Genomic DNA, 19,919 nt, shown 5'->3' on the forward strand with positions numbered 1-19,919 from the left:
GTTATATTTGCATAAATTTGTCGACAGCAGGAAGCGTGCCGACAACGTTTTCTCTAATGTTCGTTCTTGGAAAAATGTTTTACGTGACTAAAATTTTCGAAAAGTTCATGCATTTAAGGTACATTAATCGTCGGCGTAACATTATTTCCACAGCCCAAAAGAGGTACATTGGTGCAATGCAACGTGTCAGTGACGTAGCTCATAATTTCCAAAAGAGGGCAGATCTTTCATTTTCCGACACCAGGGCGAAGTGAAGTGGGTGTGGCAAAGGGAATGTGGTTGAAAAAAGTTGGCTTTATCAACTGTGCGTAAACATTATGAAGGGATTGCCAATAATGATGTCTTTATCACGATGAAATTTACTGTACATTACCTGACGAGATATATTACTTCAAAAAGCCGGCTACATTTTTGTAGTAAACTTGTTAAGAAAAAGTATGAATTTAAATATTTTTTAAGAACTCTATTAAGATTTCTCGTTAAGCAAAAGAGTTTTAAATTCTTCGATCAAATTTTTTGAAAGAAATTTACAATAATTAGTGACATAGCTACCACTCATGCTTGTCAACGGTTGACTTTCGCCCACGCTGCCCCTTCCCTTAAGGTTGTATAAAACATGGTAATTCAATTCTAACATGCTACTATTTTTGAAATACTCAGTTCACGAACGCTACATTTTCACAATGGAAAAGATCAGAAATTTTCAACATCAAATGATGACAAAATGAGCAAATACTAAGCTGGTAGATTATAATTGAAACCTTGATTATAATGTGTCTTTGTGGAAATTGCATATTCTTACATCAAAGAGTATTTATTAAATTTTATCCTTTTAGGACTTAAATGATTAACAAACTTCACTTTTGAAAATTGTCTTTGACGTGTACATGTAAATAATTTTAAATAAACAATATAAACAATGAAAGCAGGGACATTTTATAATTAATCCTTTTCATGGGTAGCCACGCGCATGAGTGGCTAACAAGTTTTGTTTTACTGTAAAAGATAAACGAATGGCCAACCGACCACACGGTCTGCAAATTCTGTTCAATTGATCTCTATATTTGTATTGGATGTAGCACAAAAGTAAAACTTTCCGAAATAATTTCTTTGCTTGTATAATGGCATAATCCTGTCCTTTGATTATGCTATCAATGTTCAAAACTAAAAATGTCAAGATTGAAAAAATTGCCACCTTAGCAAGTCTTCACAACCATCAACTACATTTCGTTTGGTCATTTGAATAAACCGTGACTACTTGAAGCAACGTACTTGTATTTAGTCTAGTTATGTGAACTTTGGTAGACGGCTTAGGTAAGTGAAACGTAAAGATAAAAGCAAATGATTGTACTATCTTATGTGTCTTCAAGTATACATTTCTTTAAAATATACTACTTACAATTTTGCATCCCTCCCCCCATTTTAATTTTCTTTTTCTAGGTTTGTCTTATGTTTACATTTTGTTCCTTAGGTAAGTATTGTTTTTATATGATTATGATATATGTGTCTTTTCCTTTCTTACGCAGAGCGTTATTGTATGTCCAAAAGTCGTCAACTATTACTGTGTTTGATCTGATGTCTTTCTTTATTCTGTTCCTGATGTTCTTTATCAAGGCGTGGTAAGTATCTCTGTCTCCGTTTTTGTGAAAAAACTCTCTGTTTCTCGCTTTCCATACCTCCGCCGCTGCTGCATTTATAAGGTAATATATGAGCTTGTTCTGTGTTGAATCCTTCGGCAGTCCAAATCCTAGTACTAATTGTTGGTTTTATGTTCATCGTAGTTATTGTCTTTATCACCCTATTTAGTTTCTCCCATACTTCGCTTGCTCTTTTGCACGATATGAGCGCATGAAAAAGGTGCTCCCTGTGTGTACAAAATGGGCATCTAAGGTTGACTTTTATGCCCCATTTTTGCAGATATCGTTTAGTTGTCAGTACTCGGTGACTTAGATGCCATCTGAAATCCCTTTCTGCGTTTGTGTTGAGGCTTTCCTATATGCGTTTCCATCCCTCGAACTTCTTTCCTGCTATTGGTATTTCCCTCTGCTATTCTCTTATAGTTCTCGGTTCTTGCGTTTGATGTAATGTGTTTTTGATGTATCGATTGTTGATTTTGTTCTCTTCCATTTGTTCAAGTTCTTTTCTGTTTTTTTTGGGCAAATTCCATCAGTGGTTTGTACCATGATGGAAGTTTGTCCGGCGCTCCGTACGGTTTCAGGCTCGTTCTTACCCATGTCCATTTCTTTTTTATTGTTCCCAGTTGTTGCCTCACCCAGTATCTTGCAATGTTTATGGAAGTGTTTTGGTTTTCTTTGTTTATAATTCGTATGATCCATTTGATGAGGTTTAGAAGTCGTTGATTGAAGGGATAGGGTATTGCTAGTCCTCCTTGGGCTCTTGGTTGTTGGCATATGTTTCGTGCTACTCTCTCGTTTCTTCCGTCCCATAAGAAAGCAAAGGTGATTTTTTGGATTTTCGTGGCTACCCATGTTGGCATGAGAAAACTCGAGGCTAGTTATGTTATCGATGCCAGAGCGTAGATCTGTAATAGTAATGTTTTCCCGCTTAGTGTTAAGTGTCTTTTTTTCCATTTCTTGATCTTGTTTTCAGTCTTTTTGATCTTTTCGTCCCACTTTGGTTCCATTCGTCTGTTAATACTTGCCCCCAGTGCTGTTATGCCATCTGTTTTCCATTTTATTGGTACTGGCCCGTGCGTTCTTCCTTGATGTTGTCAAAGTAAGTACCTTCCGTCTTATCTATGTTTAGTTGACTACTGCTGGCTTGTTCGTCTTTTGTGTAATTTCAAGGTTTCTATCACTGCTCTATCAGTGCTAAGAGTGAGTGTTGCGTCGTCGGCATATGTGGATATTTTATATTGCTATCCATTTGCTGGTTCATATCCTTTGATTCTTTGGTCCTTTCTGATTTCATTCCCTGTTTTTCTATCATCACTACGTATAGCAGTGGCGAGAGTGGGCATCCCTGCCTGACTCCTCGTTCTAATTCAACTGAGTTTGATAAATGTCCGTTGTTCAAGATGCAACTTCTTGCATTTTGATAGATTGTTCTAATCCATTGTAGGAAAGATGGGCCGAAATTAAGTTTTTTGAGCGCTAGTAGGAAATCTCGATCTACTCAATCGAACGCTTTGGTCTAATCGAGATTAATCAGGATTAGGTTGGAACCTCTTAGCTGAACATTGTACACTAAAACTCTTATTCTTTGTATGTTTTTGAAGATAGTTCTTCCTGGTATTCCACACGTTTGATCTTCATGTATCACTTCTGTGAGGGCTTTCTTTGGTCTCTGCGTTAGAGCTGTAGTTAGTAACTTGTAGTCACAGTTCAGGAGCGATATTGGCCTCCAATTGGATAGTTCCTTTGGGTCTCCTTTCTCCGTGCCTTTCTCCTTTGTGTTCCATATTCCTTCTCTTTCTCCGTAGCCCAAGTGCTGGAAAAAGGATCCTCCCCATGTTGGGGATTCTGGTCGTTGGAATTCTGATGTTGGTTGTTCCGACTTGTTGTTGTCGATTAGTGTTGTGTCCATATTCTCTTGGTTGTGTTGTTGTTCATTTTCATAGCTTTTTTGTGCGCTGGTAAGCACGGCGTATTCTGCCTCAAAGTGTGGGCATTGATGTTGTTCATGTCATTTTTCTGTACAGTGGAAGCATCGCCTTTCAGGGCATTGTCCTTTTGTGTGGTCTGGAATGCCGCATATCCTGCATACTTTCCCTGCTGTGCAATCTTTAACCTCATGTCCTTTTTGCCCGCACTTGCAAAACGTTTTTGTTTGTCCATTGCAAGCTGTTCGAGCGCATATTCTTCCTGCATATATAAATGATGGAATTTCTTTGTATATCTTTGTATAAATGGCCGTTTTGACTCCGGTCTTAATGCCGACTGTGCGATCTTCGTCATCTCTGTTGTCATCTTCGTTGCACACGAAGTGGATCTACTGTATATTCCCTATACTGTGGTATTGTTGTGTTGAATTTAAAAACGGAAAGCAATTTGATTTGTTTTGGTTAAAAAACTTACAACAATAAAACATAATATTTGTGTTGATTTATTAAAATTATTAAAATTACCTTTAATATGAACTCGCTGTATAACGAAAGCCGGAAAATTGTTTGGAAAGAAAACCTAATGACAATTTAATAGTTATAACAGAAAATTATTTTAGATAAAATTTCAATTAGTATATTGATAAATTCGAGTGTAAATTATATTTTTTGAAAGTTTGATGATATACGCACATGAGCTAAGTCGCGTGGCATGTAGTATACACAAGAGCCTGCGCATGCTCTATTCTTGACTGTAAAAATTAACAATTCAATAATAAGAAATGGAGATAAGCACTGAGTGTATGTGGCCACATGCATTATAGCACATTTAAAATAAAGGACTTTCGCACTGAAATATCCGAAATAATGCTGGCACTTAAAAAGGCAACTCTGCTATCCTGTTATACTGATTGAATTTTATAATAGACAACTAAAAATTTGCAAAGCATGATCGATTCCTTTTTAAAATCATAGCAGCAATAATTGGCTTGTCAAAAACTCCATGTATTCGATGCTTATAGTTCGAAAAAGCACGATGGTCAATCCTTTCATTTTTTATGGGAGTCATTGTTAACAGTATTCGTCTCGTAGTTATAAAGCAAAAGTATCTAGTAAATTTTAGAAGTCTGAGAGCTGTTTGAACAATCTTTTGTTTGCTTGACAATGAAAATCTTCTACGATCTGTAAAAGTCCCTTAACAAAGTCTCGCTGCAGTAGCACTTTGGTCTAACGTAAACCAGAAAAAAAGTATGATATTACTCAACATAATTTTCGTTTTAAGTGATATTTTATGAGAATTAAAGCTAGCCTGTTAATCATGTTTAATGAAATTTTTATACGTAAGTTGGCAATGATATGGTTGTGAAAAAGAATTATAGCTCTAAATCAAGTTTAATTCTTCTACAGGCTCTAATCTGTTTAAGCATTTAATCTTTAGAAAGTGTAAAGTACCAGCTGTTTCTTTGCATTTCTGCATTACCAAAAATATTGGATAACATGGCGTCATGCATGCAGAAATGTATGTAAAAAATACCCAAAAAATACTTTGACTGTGTGTCAAACACAAATGATCAGCTTCAAATTCACATCCGTAATATCTTTGCATTATCATTTGCACAAATAATAAAGTACAAACTTTGAAAGTTAAGGCTCCTCAGCAATTGCATTGTTGTGGACACAATGCTAAAAATCTCCCATATTCTCGATCTACAAATATTATTATTCTTAAGGATATGAACTCAAAATCATGTGAAATAAGCCGATGATTACTCGGGCTCTTTATTGATACAGCCAATGTAAGGTTAGTACGTGTCAATTCTGATTTAAAAACCACACATCATCCTTCCAAAAAATTTCTCAAAGTAAGCAAAGATTGCCATATTTCAGGTTCATGCAATTTTTATGAGCCACATTAAACGACGTGCCTTGCTTAGGTATTTTGGGTAAGAAGATTTGGGGTTCTAATTTCACACAGCATTGCCAATAATGCCAACAATGCTTTCCTTCGATTTGCATTAATCTACTAGACAGCAATACTTAATTAAGGTTGCAATGGGAGTTATATATACGGTTATAAACGTTGTATGATATGGTGATTGCTCATGCGTATTTAGAGCGCTCTCGGATTGTGTACAGAGTCCATTATGAGACGTTCATTGCTCTCGAGCAATGCAAAGCTCACTGTTATAGGTTTGAGCACTCTGGTGACTCTACAAAACAATCCAACAAAATGTAACCGTACGTCCTGTGTCTCAAGTCCAGGAGTCACAATGGCACTATAGAGATAGCCGATAGCGCACATTGTTATACACTTTGTATATATATATATTGAAAAAACCCCGTTTTTTTCGATATTTTTAAATAATTTATTGAGCTTTCGACACGGTGCTTCGAGCCTTCTTCAGAATAACGAAGTTATCTGCATTTGTTTTTAGCTTGGCGTTGGATGCGTCATTGGGTCGGATTCTTTTATAATGGTTGTCGGTCAGTTTCTTTTTGTTTTTGAGATGTTCCAGTTGCTGGTTGATGCGGCTGGTGGTGATTTTGCTGGCATCTGCGTTGAGAGGTTCGTAGGTGGTGGTGTCATGTAGAAGGGTTTGGCTTTGTCGATGTATTCTGATTTGTCCATGATATCTGCTTTAAATCAGTTATTATCGAAAAAATAAGAATTATTCGCACGGAAAGATTCATCGAAATTGGAACAGCTATACTTCCTTCACAAATGTAAACAACAACGAATCCTACCAAACAGCATGAACTACCAACCACCGTTAAAGACAACTTACGCTCAACAATCGCGCAAGCAAACGGCCGCCGTATGTTAAACGTCCTCATATCAGATGCCCACAGCTGCTTACGAATCTACCAACATAAACTACAAGAACATAGAGAAACAGTAACAAGACACATAAAACAATCAGATACCAAATCCATTGATGAAGCTATCAAAAGCAACATCCACATGAAGAACAAAACGACACCACGAACTCCAAGAAAAATTACAAGAATCAAGATCATACAAACAACTCCATCCTAACACAAGCAAATGGGTCACAGACATCTCGAGCAAACCACTAACCGAACAGCAAACTAAAGAAAGGTATGGAGTGCCAGAGCTGTCTTATGCCATGATATTTTGTTGCGTCTTATTAATTTATCATTATATGCGGCCCATTCGCCATTATATGCAGTGATCTTTTCATTATATGCGGTCCATCCATCATTATTTGCAGTGATACTTTCGTTATATGCAGTCCATCTGTCATTATATGCGGTCCATTCCTCGTTTTATGCAGTGATATTTTGTTATATGCGGTCCATTTGTCATTATATATAATGCACTTTTCATTATACCTTAACTTATTATGTGGTTATTTTGGTATGTGGTCAATTCATTAAGTGGTTATTTCGTTATATAGTAATTTCGTTATGCGGTTATTTCGTTATGCGGTCATTTTTATTTCTTCATTATGTGATGTCTAACATGAAGTACCTTCGAATAACTGAAACACATGCTCAAATCGAACCATTTGTAATTTGTAACAAACGATTTGTTCAACACGTTGATTAGTCAAATAGTCAATAGGCAATAGTATTTGCGTCGTGCGTCATTTTTACCAGATATAATGGATAAAATATTAGAAAAGGCAGGTCTCTTGAGTTTGTTTGAGACATCCAACAATTGAACGATTGAAGTGTTGGCATTATAAAAGAAATGCCAAAAAAGAATCGTCACAGAATATGGAACTAACGATATCCATATTCTGTGATATCGTGTTTGTTGTTGAAAAAACTTTATAATTTACTATAGACACCAGGGGGAGGTCGAGAATATTATTTTTCTGCAAAGCGATCATTTCAGCGGAAATACGTCTGTTGGGGGCCATTTTTTTGGCGTCAGGTCCCAGTAAAGTTAGCCGCTTCGGTTATTATAGAACTCAATGCTACGATCTTTCGATTTAGCTGCAAGTCATCTCACCGATTGACGCCATTTTTATTCCTATTCCATATTGCGTATTATACATAGTATTATATCATGTATTTCATTATTAATAATATGCATGAAAAAATTTCTCAATTCTAATTGGTTAAGACAGGGCTATTAACGCAAATCATTTGTTACAAATGGTTCAATTTGCGCCCGTGTTTCAGTTAATCGAAGGTACTTCATGTGAGACATCACATAACGAAGAAATAAAAATGACCACATAACGAAATTACCACATAACGAAATTACCACATAACGAAATAACCACGTAACGAAACAACCACATAACGAAATAACCACGTAACGAAATTACTACATAAGGAAACAACCACATAACGAAATTTCCACATAACGAAATAACCACGTAACGGAACTACCACATAACGAAATAACCACATAACGAAATAACCACGTAACGAAATTACTACATAAGGAAACAACCACATAACGAAAATACTACATAGCAAAATAACCATACAATAAGTTAGTCAATAAGTTAAGGTAGTCATATAACATATAACAAAAATATCACTGCATAAAATGAGGAATGGACCGCATATAAGGACAGATGGACTGCATATAACGAAAGTATCACTGCAAATAATGATGGATGGACCGCATATAATGAAATGATCACTGCATATAATAACGAATGGACCACATATAATGATAAATTAACAAGACGTAACAAAATATCATGGCATAAGACAGCTCTGGCATTCCATACACGGAAACAACCACACATACGACTGGACAAAACTAAAGTACTCGGACGCGCACAGACTAAACACGCACGCGAATTTAAAGAAGCTTGGTACAGTAAAGACAACGACACAATAAACAGACATATCGACATACCCATCATAAACTCACAACTAAAGAAAAAGGACAAAAAAACTACAAACAACAGCAAAACTACAACATTACACTCTAATAATATTAACAATACACCAAAACCCATGTCAACGCATTCCACCCCATCCAATCACATTAATCCACCTGCTAATCCAATTAGACGCTCTAAGCGTCTACAAGCAAAAGCACATTTAAATAGTAATTTCCACATTCTAACGAAGGCTCGAAGCAATGAGTCGAAAGCTCAATAAAATCATTTAAAATTCGGAGAAACCTTTATCTTTTATGTATTAAATGCCTATATTACCAATTTTCAAACACACACACAAATATATATATATATATTACGGATAATAATCTTGGATAAAAGAGCGCTCAATATTCTATATATTAGAAGAGCGTAAGATAAAATGAACTAAAATAAAATGGACAATTGTTTGCTGTCGCTACTCGGAGTTTCACGCCGTAGGGCGATCTTCAGGCAACTGACAGATTATATATTATTTGCTGACTATATACATCGACTAAAAGGTGTTAAGTTACATGACGGCATGCACATATATATATATATATAAGTTTGAAAATTTGTAATCCAGGCATTTAATACATAAAAAATAAAAGTTTCTCGAAAGCTCAATAAAACTCACTTTAAATCCGGAGAAACTTTTATTTTTATGTATATATATATATATATATATATATATATATATATATATATATATATATAGTTTGAAAATTTGTAATCCAGGCATTGAATACATAAAAGATAAACGTTTCTCCGGATTTTTAAATGATTTTTTATTGAGCTTTCGACTCGTTGCTTTGAGCCTTCATCAGAATGAGGATATTTATTTACACGTGCTTTTAGCTTGGAGACGTTTAGAGCGTCTATGACAACGCATCTTATACCATCCAATAATATCGACTCGACTACTAACCAACCACTCAGACGCTCCAAACGCCTACAAAATCTTTGTAAATAATATATTCTTACATTCTGACGAAGGCTCGAAGCACCGAGTTGAAAGCTTAATAAAATTCTTATCTTTATCATATATATATATATATATATATATATATAATAAAGTGTATAACAATGTGCCCTCCGGCTATCACCATAGTAAAATGGTGACTCCTGCACTTGGGACACAGGACATACGGTTACACATTGTATGGATTGTATTGTAGAGTCACCAGAGCGCTCAAACCTATAGGTGAGCAATGCATAAAGCGAATGCGGTGAACGTCTCTTTATGAGACTCTCTAATCCGAGCGCTCAAACTGCGCAAGCGTAGTGAGCGTAATATACAAAGTGTATAACAATGTGCCCTCCCGGCTATCACCATAGTAAAATGGTGACTCCTGCACTTGGGACACAGGACGTACGGTTTATATATATATATATATATATATATCTTTATATACAAAGTGTATAACAATGTGTCCAGAGAATCTATATCATTATCATATATATATATATATATATTATTTACAAAGATATATCTTTGTAAATAATATATATATATATAAAATAATATATTGTTATACACTTTTATATATATATATATATATATATATATATATAGGAAGTTTATAATTTATGATTTTCCGTATAAAACAGTGCTCGATGCCCGAGCAGAGCGTAAATATTGATAAGAAGAAAATACACAAAACTACAATTTCATCCCGACAAGCCGGATTAAATCCCTGAAGAGTGAGCAATCACGAAACAGGCTTGTCGGGATGAAATTGATTTTGTGTATTTTCTTCTTCTTATCAATATATATATATATATATATATATATATATATTATTATGGATAATATATAGGCGGATAATATAAAGACGGCAGGTTCTTTGGTTTTGTTCGAAGGTGGAAGTTGTTTGATAAAGTCAAACGTAACTACAACATTAAATGGGACTTCATCAAACAACTTCCACCTCCGAACAAAACCAAAGAACTGCCGTCTTTGCCTTGAAGAAAGGCTACTTATCCTGAAAGGACCTAAAAGAACATTTTAAATAAACGTTCCGATATGTTTAGTGCATGCCGTCATGTAACTTAACACCTTTTAGTCGATGTATATAGTCAGCAAATAATATATAATCTGTCAGTTGCCTGAAGATCGCCCTACGGCGTGAAACTCCAGTAGCGACAGCAATCAATTGTCCATTTTATTTTAGTTCATTTTATATATATATATATATATATATATATATATATATATACAAAGTGTATATAAAAGTGTATATATATATATATATATATATATATATATAGGAAATTTAGTTTATTTGAATCTCCGTAAGTACAGTGCTCGATGCTTAAGAGCAGAGCATAAATATTGATGAGAAGAAGAAAATACACAAAAACTACAATTTCATCCCGACAAGCCTGTTTCGTGATTTCTCACTCTTCAGGGGATAATATTAAATGAATACAAAGCATGTGCTAGATTATATATACAAGAGGAAGTTAGGGTAAAAATTGAGATAGAATTACATAATATATTGAGTGTACGATTACAAATTACATAAAAGTGCTTTGTGTCTATGGCGACAAGAGGAGATAAGTTCGTTACGTTTGTTGAGTGATGATAGTTGTGGTTGGTAGGTGATGAAGAATTTTTCTTTCAGGCATAGGTTGCATCTTTTGTTGGCGCTGTTGTACGGTTTGCTGTGAGCAATGATGTTCCATGAGATATTGTGAGCGATGTTGTTGTCTTTTAGTGTCCATATGTGTTTGCTGAGTTCGGTGGAGTTTCTTAGTTTTTTGTGGCGAAAAGAGGCAGTGTGGTTCCTGTGTCGAGTCTTAAATTCTTTTTCTGTAAGTCCAATGTAGGTTTCAGTTGTGTTATTGTCTAAACGTTTAACAGTTGCTTGGTATATGTTACATATATATATATATATATGTGTAGTGATGTTGAGAAAAAATCACAAAACTACAGATTCATCCCGACAAGCCTGTTTCGTGATTGCTCACTTATTTAGCTCGGCTGGGCTTGCCGTGCCTAATGCATTAAGTTCGACACGGCACGTTGTCAGTTCAAACGGCGACCTTCTCATGTGCCGAACTTAAAAAAGCGACGTGAAACGAGTAGCGTTATCACCCTATTCGTGCGTACATATCCTATTCAATCCATGATCTAAACCCGAGTAAACTGGCGCGAATTTTATGGCGCGAATTTGTAAACAATATGGCTTCTTCGTCGAGACAAAGCCATTCGATTGTTGACTGTAATTTTTGCCAAAAAGAAACGAAATACAAGTGTATAACTTGCCATAGTCCAGTTTGTAACCGTTGTATCCCCGGAGATGGAAAATCATTCCACTCCGTATAATTCAAATACTTTTTACGCTGAAAGCCGAGAAACTTCAACACCCTCTCCGTTGATTGGAAGAAAAAGGTTAGACCTAAATAATTATTGTTAAAGCCCCAAGAAATATTATAATTTTCTTTTATTCAATATACCGTATTCGTACTAATATTTTATCCAACATTTTATTTGTAGTGGCTCAACTGATGATGAATCTGAAGTTAATGTTAATGACATAGGTTCAAAAAAGAAAGCTGGCAGGAAAGCCTTGTGGACCGAGAACGTTCTAAATGATTTTATCGATATTGTTGCTAACAGTGATTACTACAAGAAAAAATTAATTTTCACGAATACAAAAAACCAAAAGAATGGTAATATATACGAAAATATTTTTACAGAGCTTAAAGCAAGGTTCCATGAAAGAAAAGAAAACATAGACTTTACTGTGTCTCAAATACGTAATAAATTTAAGAAATGCATTGGAGAATGCAAACATGCTGCAATGACCATCAAAACTGCTAGTTGCGTAAAACGTTTCCAAGAAGGCAAAGGCTATGGTGTATGGTTCAAGCAGTTGTTTCAGCTTGGTCAATCCAGAGACTCTTACAGACCTGAGATGGCAATAGAAACTTCATTTTCAAGTGATATCAGCAGCTCTAGCTCCAGTGGTAATCCTTCTCTGATTGACCTGGAAGAACAGGAAGAAATTAGACAATTGGAAGAAGGCAAAGATAGTGTGAAAAAATCATTTATTCCCATGAAGAGAAGAAGATTGTCAACAAAAGACAATGTTGGTGAAGCTATAGCTCATTTAAAGACTATGGTGGACAATGATCCATCCAAGGAGCTGCTACGTTTCATGCAAGATGAAGCTGAAATAGCAAGAAAGCATGAAATTGAAATGACTAAGCTTTTTCTTAATTGTCTCACTTCATCAAATGATGCACATCATTCATGGTCACCACATCAATATAACTCACCATTTCCATCACAACTCAATATTCAACCAATGCCAAACTTTCAACCAATACCAAATTTTCAACAAGAACCAAATATCCACTCATCAGCTAATCTTCAGCAGTATCAATTACCAACACAAAGTCATTCAACAGTCACTCCAAACTTTAGCAATAGTCATTCAGACTATGATCTCAAACAATACCAATCTTTATAGAAATTATGTATGTGAATAAAAATAACATATTATGGCATTTATTATGCCCTGAAGCACTTGCAATGTTTAATTAGTTCTTATAATTCAGTTTTGTTGTTAAAAAGACATTTCAAATAATAAAGATATTTTTACTAATTGCTACATAAACTTTATGTTGTTATATTATCAAAATGTTCAAATCAAATGTTATTTGTGCAAAATAAAGCATAATATAATCACAGTAGTTAAGATTGAGAATTAGAAAGTACCAAAAAATTAATTTTTTATGAATGTGTTGTTCAATATATGAAAATGAACTTTTTTTTCAAAAGTCAAAAAAATTAAGCCACTTCTCCAGTCTCTTTCTCCAACCAAAGTTTTTCCACCAAAGCATTTCTTATATCAGCTGCTTCTTTGGAAGTATCCCTGACTTTAGGACATGCTCTCATTTGTAGCAATTCTCTTACTGAATCTCTATCTCGCATTTCACTTTTGCCAGGGTCTTGTGAAAGATCCAATTTTTTTGAGATAGTATCTTTCTTCATTAAGCAAATGTTATAGAGGACCAGGCAAGCCAGGACAGTCATTCTGACACTTTTTCTATTACTTTCACATTTTATGTACAGCACACATCACCTACCTTTAAGCTGTCCAAAAGCATCCTCTGTCATCATTCGTGCATGGCTTAGTCTGTAATTAAAATACCTTTTCCTTTCAGAAAGGACAGCATCTGTATAAGGCTTCATAAGCCATTTGGTAAATGGAAAAGCAGAGACAGCAACTATAAGTGGCTGGACAGTTTGCTGACCAATTACTTTCCCAATTGCTGGCAAATAGTTTCCTTCCTGAAGACTAGCCCACAGCTGTGTGGATTGAAAAATAATAGAGTCGTGTGAGTTACCTGGGTAGCCACAGCTTCCCCAAATAAATCTATAGTGGGAGTCAACCAATGCCATAAGAACAATAAAGTAAAAGTTTTTAAAGTTTTGATACTCTTTGTTTGCTTCCTGACCACCTGGTGGGCACTTTATAGAAATGTGGCAACCATCAAGGGCTGCCCAACAACAAGGGAACTGCCAAAAGTGTTCCATATCAATCATTGAATCTTTGAAATCTTGCTTAGACTGTGGCATTAACTGTTTGACATATTCGTCCCAGAGATGTTCAACGATGGCTTTGCAAACTTCATCAGTAATAGAACATACGGTGGAAATACAAAGCCCAGTCAATTCTGCAATTGTATAATAATATGTTCCTCTTCCAAGGCGATACAAGCAAACAGCTAGTCGAACCTCTGGAGGAATGGGCTCTTCAACTATGTTTTTCTTTTCGAGTACGTGTCTTAGGCGAGCAAGAATAAACAGAAACGTTTCCCGAGATATTCTAAATGTTTTCTTGAATCTTACTGCAGAATAGTTAACCCAAACAAGATCCCACCATCCTTTATTTCTAGCAAGTCTCCGACATGATCGAGGCGTTATTGATGTTGAACGCGGGTTTTGCGAGAATAAACACAGAATCAGGGTGATCGCAGCTCTGATTGCTATGATTCTTCTCTTAATCAATAATTGAATAAAAGAATCAAGCATTCTCCTTCAATTTTTGGCACGCTCTAGCATATGTCGCATAAAAATGATCTGTCTTTTGCAATTGTTGTTTTCTCCATATTGAAAATTCCGCTATTTATTTGAATATGCGCGTTGTATAAACGCGACGTAAAGGAACGAAAGGTCATACGTAGGAATTAAGTTCGACTGAATTAAAATCGACGTTTAAATAAAATTCCTATTTTGCCGTGCTCTGCCGTGTGCTGTGATTTGGCACGGCACATGAGAAGTTCGACATTTGAACTAAGCCCACTTAGCCGAATTTAGCCGAACTAAGCCGAATTTAAATGCTTAAAATATATAACAAGATGACGGAAGTTAGCGTATTAATTAAGGTGTATAGTTACAACGGAAGAGTGAGAAATTACGAAACCGGCTTGTCGGGATGAAATTGTAGTTTTGTGTATTTTCTTCTTATTATCAATATTTATGCTTTGCTCTTACGCATCGAGCACTGTATATACACATTGTATATATATATATATATATATATATATATATTGAAAATAAAATAAACCACGAATTACTTCATAGGAATTTATTCCCTACAGAACTGTTTCGTATGGCAGTTGTTTAACTTGCCACACTCGTCAGGAGAATAAATATAGCGCTATAGCACAACGGAACTTATACACAAAGATGAATAATTAAGTGATATAGTATTACATTAATGACGTTATTAAGTGTTTATTACGATGGCGGCATGCGGAAATGAGTTCGTTTCGTTTATTAAGCGAGCTGAGTTCTGGGTGGAAGATGATGAAGAATTTCTCCGAGAGGCATAAATTACAGCGTTTGGTTTTGTTTGAGTAGGGTTGTGATTTCTTTACAATTTTCCAGTTGATGGTGTATGGTGTGTTAGAGTCTTTTAGTTTCCATATGTGTTTGCTGAGTTCTGTGGAGTGTTGAAGGGGTAGTCTACCAGCACACTGGTGACTGTGGCTTGGTAGACTACCCCTTGGTTTGGCATTCTCCTTTTAGTGGGCATACAGTCACCAGCACACTAACCAAACACAAAGAAACCTACATCGGTCTAACGGAGAACACTTTTAAAACACGCTACTTGAACCACACCAGCTCATTCCGAAATAAATCAAAACAACACTCCACAGAACTCAGCAAACACATATGGAAACTAAAAGACTCTAACACACCATACACCATCAACTGGGAAATTGTAAAGAAATCACAACCCTACTCAAACAAAACCAAACGCTGTAGTTTATGCCTCTCGGAGAAATTCTTCATCATCTTCCACCCAGAACTCAGCTCGCTTAATAAACGAAACGAACTCATTTCCGCATGCCGCTATCGTAATACACTTACTAACGTCATTAATGTAATACTATAACACTTAATTATTCATCTTTGTGTATAAGTTCCGTTGTGCTATAGCGCTATATTTATTCTCCTGACGAGTGTGGCAAGTTAAACAACTGCCATACGAAACAGTTCTGTTGGGAATAAATTCCTATGAAGTAATTCGTGGTTTATTTTATTTTCAATTATACCGCTCTGCCGTGGCATTGAGCACTCTATCCGTGCGATTTTGTTTGCGATAGCTTTTATCACAAAATCCTATTATATATATATGTATGTATAATTCAAAATAAAATAAACCACGAATTACTTCATCGAAATTTATTCGGGAATAAATTCTCCTGACGAGTGTGGCAAGTTAAACAACTGCCATATGAAACAGTTCTGTAGGTAATATATGTATACATACCGCCAGGTTAGCTCACAAACTCTCCTCACTACAACAGCTTTGATTCCTCTTTCAAAGTTAATTTTATCTAGATTGATTTATAGATGATGCTTTCTTCTTCTTTGACTTTATTTTGCAGAATAAAACCCTGGATATGAAAATATACTCCACTAAGCGAGGGATTGGGAAAACAAATAGTAAGTTTATTGCTTTATCACTTCCTTCACCAACTGTTCATATATATTTTTACGTTTCTGATACTGAACCTATTGTTAAATGTGTTTGAAAAACAATTCTGTATTTAATAAACATATTTAACTTAAAAATCCTATATACTAATCATATATATTTTAATGGAAGACGCAGCGAAAAAGTCCTTAACATTTGTCAGTTAGTTGAAATAAGACAATTCATCTAGGTTATTTTTAACGTGTTCAGTGGTACGCGAAAGTGTTAAGTAGCATTCTAAAAAGGCGCCCAACAGATAATAGCTAACTGTGAACAATCATTGAAGCCTTTTTTGCATATTTTTTAAACTTGGAGAGAAAATGAAGCTGTCAGCAATTTATTTTGATGTATTCTAATCAACAAACGTTTAATTTGAGTAGGCCATGGCGGTACTTGTATCGATGAAATGACAAAATTTTCCAGCAAAAAACATTTAGTTGAGGAAAATCAAGACATTACCCACATATTTTATTTCTATAAGTAATAAAATCAAAATTACGAAGAACTATGTGTACATACGTCTTCGCTATACGTATACATACTTGTTCTATTCTATAATGTTGGCGTCAAATCAAGCAATTCATGCAAAGTTTAAGCCGAATTTTTCTAGAGCTTTCGACTCGTCGGATTTGAAAAATTTACGTAAAACGACGTATAAATTGACAGTTACGTCGAACAAATCAACTGACGTTGTTATAAAGACGTGAAGTCGATATAAAAAACTAATACTCTCCAGTGATAACAAAATTACTTAGGCAACGTTTGCAATAAAACTAAACAACCCAAAAGGCGATTTGTTTGAATTTCAATGTTTTGGCAAAAGCACAAAAATATGCTGAGACAAAACCCTTGCAATTTCTCCTACGTAATAAAGTAAAAATTCAAACTGTAGCAAATGCATTAAAGCAGAAAATCAATGCATTCTTCGCAACAAACTTCCTTACCTCTATTTAGCACTCTGTAAATAAGAATTTCTTGCTAAACACCATCAACACTTTAAATGGAAGGATTGAAAATAATTAATACTTAGAATTATCGAATAGTGTTCGTTGTGTAACATATTGAGTAGCGTCTATCTGATAAATAGGAAAAGCTGCTTAATACGTCACATAAGTGTGAGCTATTGCATAACTTTTCTGCATAATACAAAATTAATTCATTTTAAAATTTGAATAAGGATTGTGAATTTTAATGAAATAAATTTGAAAGAAGCTATCAAGTTCAGTTGCTATTTTCTGAAAGTTGAATGCTTTTTCAATTTTTCATAATGCTGAAAAAGTGTGAGGGAACACTGTTTGTACAAACTACTTAAAGGACACATGCGACATAAAATTCAGATTGTTATTTTTGTACTTTGCATAAAGGTACATCTCGAACTAATAGTTCACCAAAGTTTGAGACTCAAAGGATAAATATTTTTGAAGATATGGAGGTTTAAAGTTGATGCTTTACTGATAACGTATTGAAAATGCCCCACGAGCTAACGACGGCTACCGATTGGGAAAAGGTCGTTGTGACGTATAGTTGACATTAGCTAAACGCGGTCAATCGCGCGCTTCGTTCAAAATATATTGGTAACTTCTTATCAACACGGCAATTTAGCATTGAAAATATGGTTTATTTAATTGTAAAAACGGTTCTTCTAAGAACCACCAAACGCAGCAGAAGGTTTCTTTTTTTTCGTTTCCCGAGGACAAGCGCATGCAAGATATTTAGATTGAAAAATTGGAAGCCAAGAAAGAGCTCAAAATTGTGCTCGCAACATTTCGAGAGTTCGTGCTCCATGCAAAATTTTGAAGTGATGCAATCAGTAGGATGGACAGCAGGACGGCTTCGCCTTAAGAAGGATGCTGTACCCACGATTTTTGAATACTCTGTGGAACCCACGAGTGTAGCATCTAAAAGGAAGCAGCCAACAAATGTTAGAACTGCATTTGAGAAGAGACGAAGGCAAAAGGTGAATATTATAGTTATAGTTAGCAATATTTGTTTACTACTATCAAAAAATAAGCTATATAGCAATACCAAATTGAATAGAATTTTATAATTTTAGATTATTGACGACGTTCTTGCAGAACATGACGACTTTCTTGTAGACAACGACCACGATGTGTCGACATCGTCTCGAAATGTTTGTGCGTTTTACCTCAAAGGAAGTTTGTCTAAGATAAAAGACGTCAAAATATATGTAGACAGCGAAACACAAACATATGCAGTGGTAACTAATTCAGACTAATGTCGTTTGATCTTTTCTGTGTTGTTTTAACTCATAGAAAATTCCTAATACTTAGAAGCACAATGTGAAATGCTAAGCAGACATAACAATCCGTCCGCAAAAACACGTAAGGTCAAGAACCACTCAAACAAAAGTGAAAAATATGATAAGTAGAGGTATAGACCTTCCATTTCGGCCGTTTGATTTTTGTGAAAAATCCAGCATTACGATAATTTTATGCTAAGGTACGGAGGTTGAGTTCATTTCCACAAAAAGTCACAGCACACAGACGACGTCATGTGAAATTGAACATTTTGAGGATAGCGCTGTATGGTCTGATACAGAAAGCACGTTGGCGATGAGCAATAGCTACAATGGATCAGGATCTCAATGTTCAAATGAGTTAAGCGAAAATGAAGAATCCGACAGTGACAATGCGACGTTAGTACGAACTATCCAGTCACCTGACTATTCTTTACATTGCTTTTTTCTGTTATATGTTTATCAGAACGTTACGTTTATCTCTCTCTGATTCTGATGGTAATTTTTATGTTATAGGGAAGATGCTCAAAATGTTTGCTAGTTGCCTGAGACAGTTAGTGAGTCAATGCCCATGTTGTGGTGAAAGCTGTTCCATTGTGACCAAAACGACTGGTAGTATGGTTAACGTACTAGCAAAATGTCATTGTGGTTATGTTCGAGACTGGAATAGCCAACCTCTGCATGGGCGAATGCCTTTGGGTAACTTGGTCTTTGCATACAGCATTTTGTTTAGTGCTAGTAGCCCCAGCAAAGTTCTTCAATTCCTTCGTCACTCAGGCATACGATTTCTGTCAGAGCGCACATATAGCTATATTCAAACAGCGTATTTGATACCCAGTGTTTCAAATGTTTGGCATATGCACCAAAAGCATCTTCTAGAATCAATCAGAGAAAGGAACATTAACCTTGGGGGAGATGGAAGATGGGATTCGCCTGGATATTGTGCCAAGTATGGGTCATATAGCTTCATGGATTTGGAATCAAACAACATTTTAGACACACAACTTGTTCAGGTAACAATTCTTCAACAACTGCACATAAAACATGGTTAGAATACTCACATAATTATGTTAAACAGTCCAAAGAAATGTTTAACTCTGGAGCAATGGAGCTTGAGGGATTAAAAAGATGTCTGGCAAAGTTTGATGAAAATGGGATGAAGGTGAAGTCGATGAATCGATACACTACTTTGATGTATGGTATGTAGCAAAAGGTATAGATTGTCATAACAAACCAACCTTTTA

At 35.4% G+C, this 19,919-nt stretch overlaps 1 protein-coding gene and 1 pseudogene across 3 annotated transcripts in view; both read right to left on the minus strand.

The window, feature by feature from the left end:
- Positions 1–17,483, minus strand: part of LOC124449845 — a 35,133-nt gene extending 17,650 nt beyond the window's left edge. Inside the window, exons 1-3 of one of the 3 annotated variants that reach the window (XR_006949624.1) lie at positions 17,363–17,483; positions 16,212–16,338; positions 11,081–11,230 (exon numbers count right to left, since the gene is read on the minus strand). The gene's annotated coding sequence lies outside the window, so the exon portion shown is untranslated. Of the gene's footprint in view, positions 1–11,080; positions 11,231–16,211; positions 16,339–17,362 lie in introns of those variants that run through there. The other 2 variants (XR_006949623.1, XM_047000761.1) reach the window with 2 other exon arrangements.
- Positions 12,949–14,775, minus strand: LOC124449844 (annotated as a pseudogene).
- Positions 17,484–19,919: the final 2,436 nt, after the last annotated feature.

This window comes from Xenia sp. Carnegie-2017, unplaced genomic scaffold (assembly GCF_021976095.1).
Source record: "Xenia sp. Carnegie-2017 unplaced genomic scaffold, XeniaSp_v1 HiC_scaffold_23, whole genome shotgun sequence".
Taxonomy (NCBI): Eukaryota; Metazoa; Cnidaria; class Anthozoa; order Malacalcyonacea; family Xeniidae; genus Xenia; species Xenia sp. Carnegie-2017.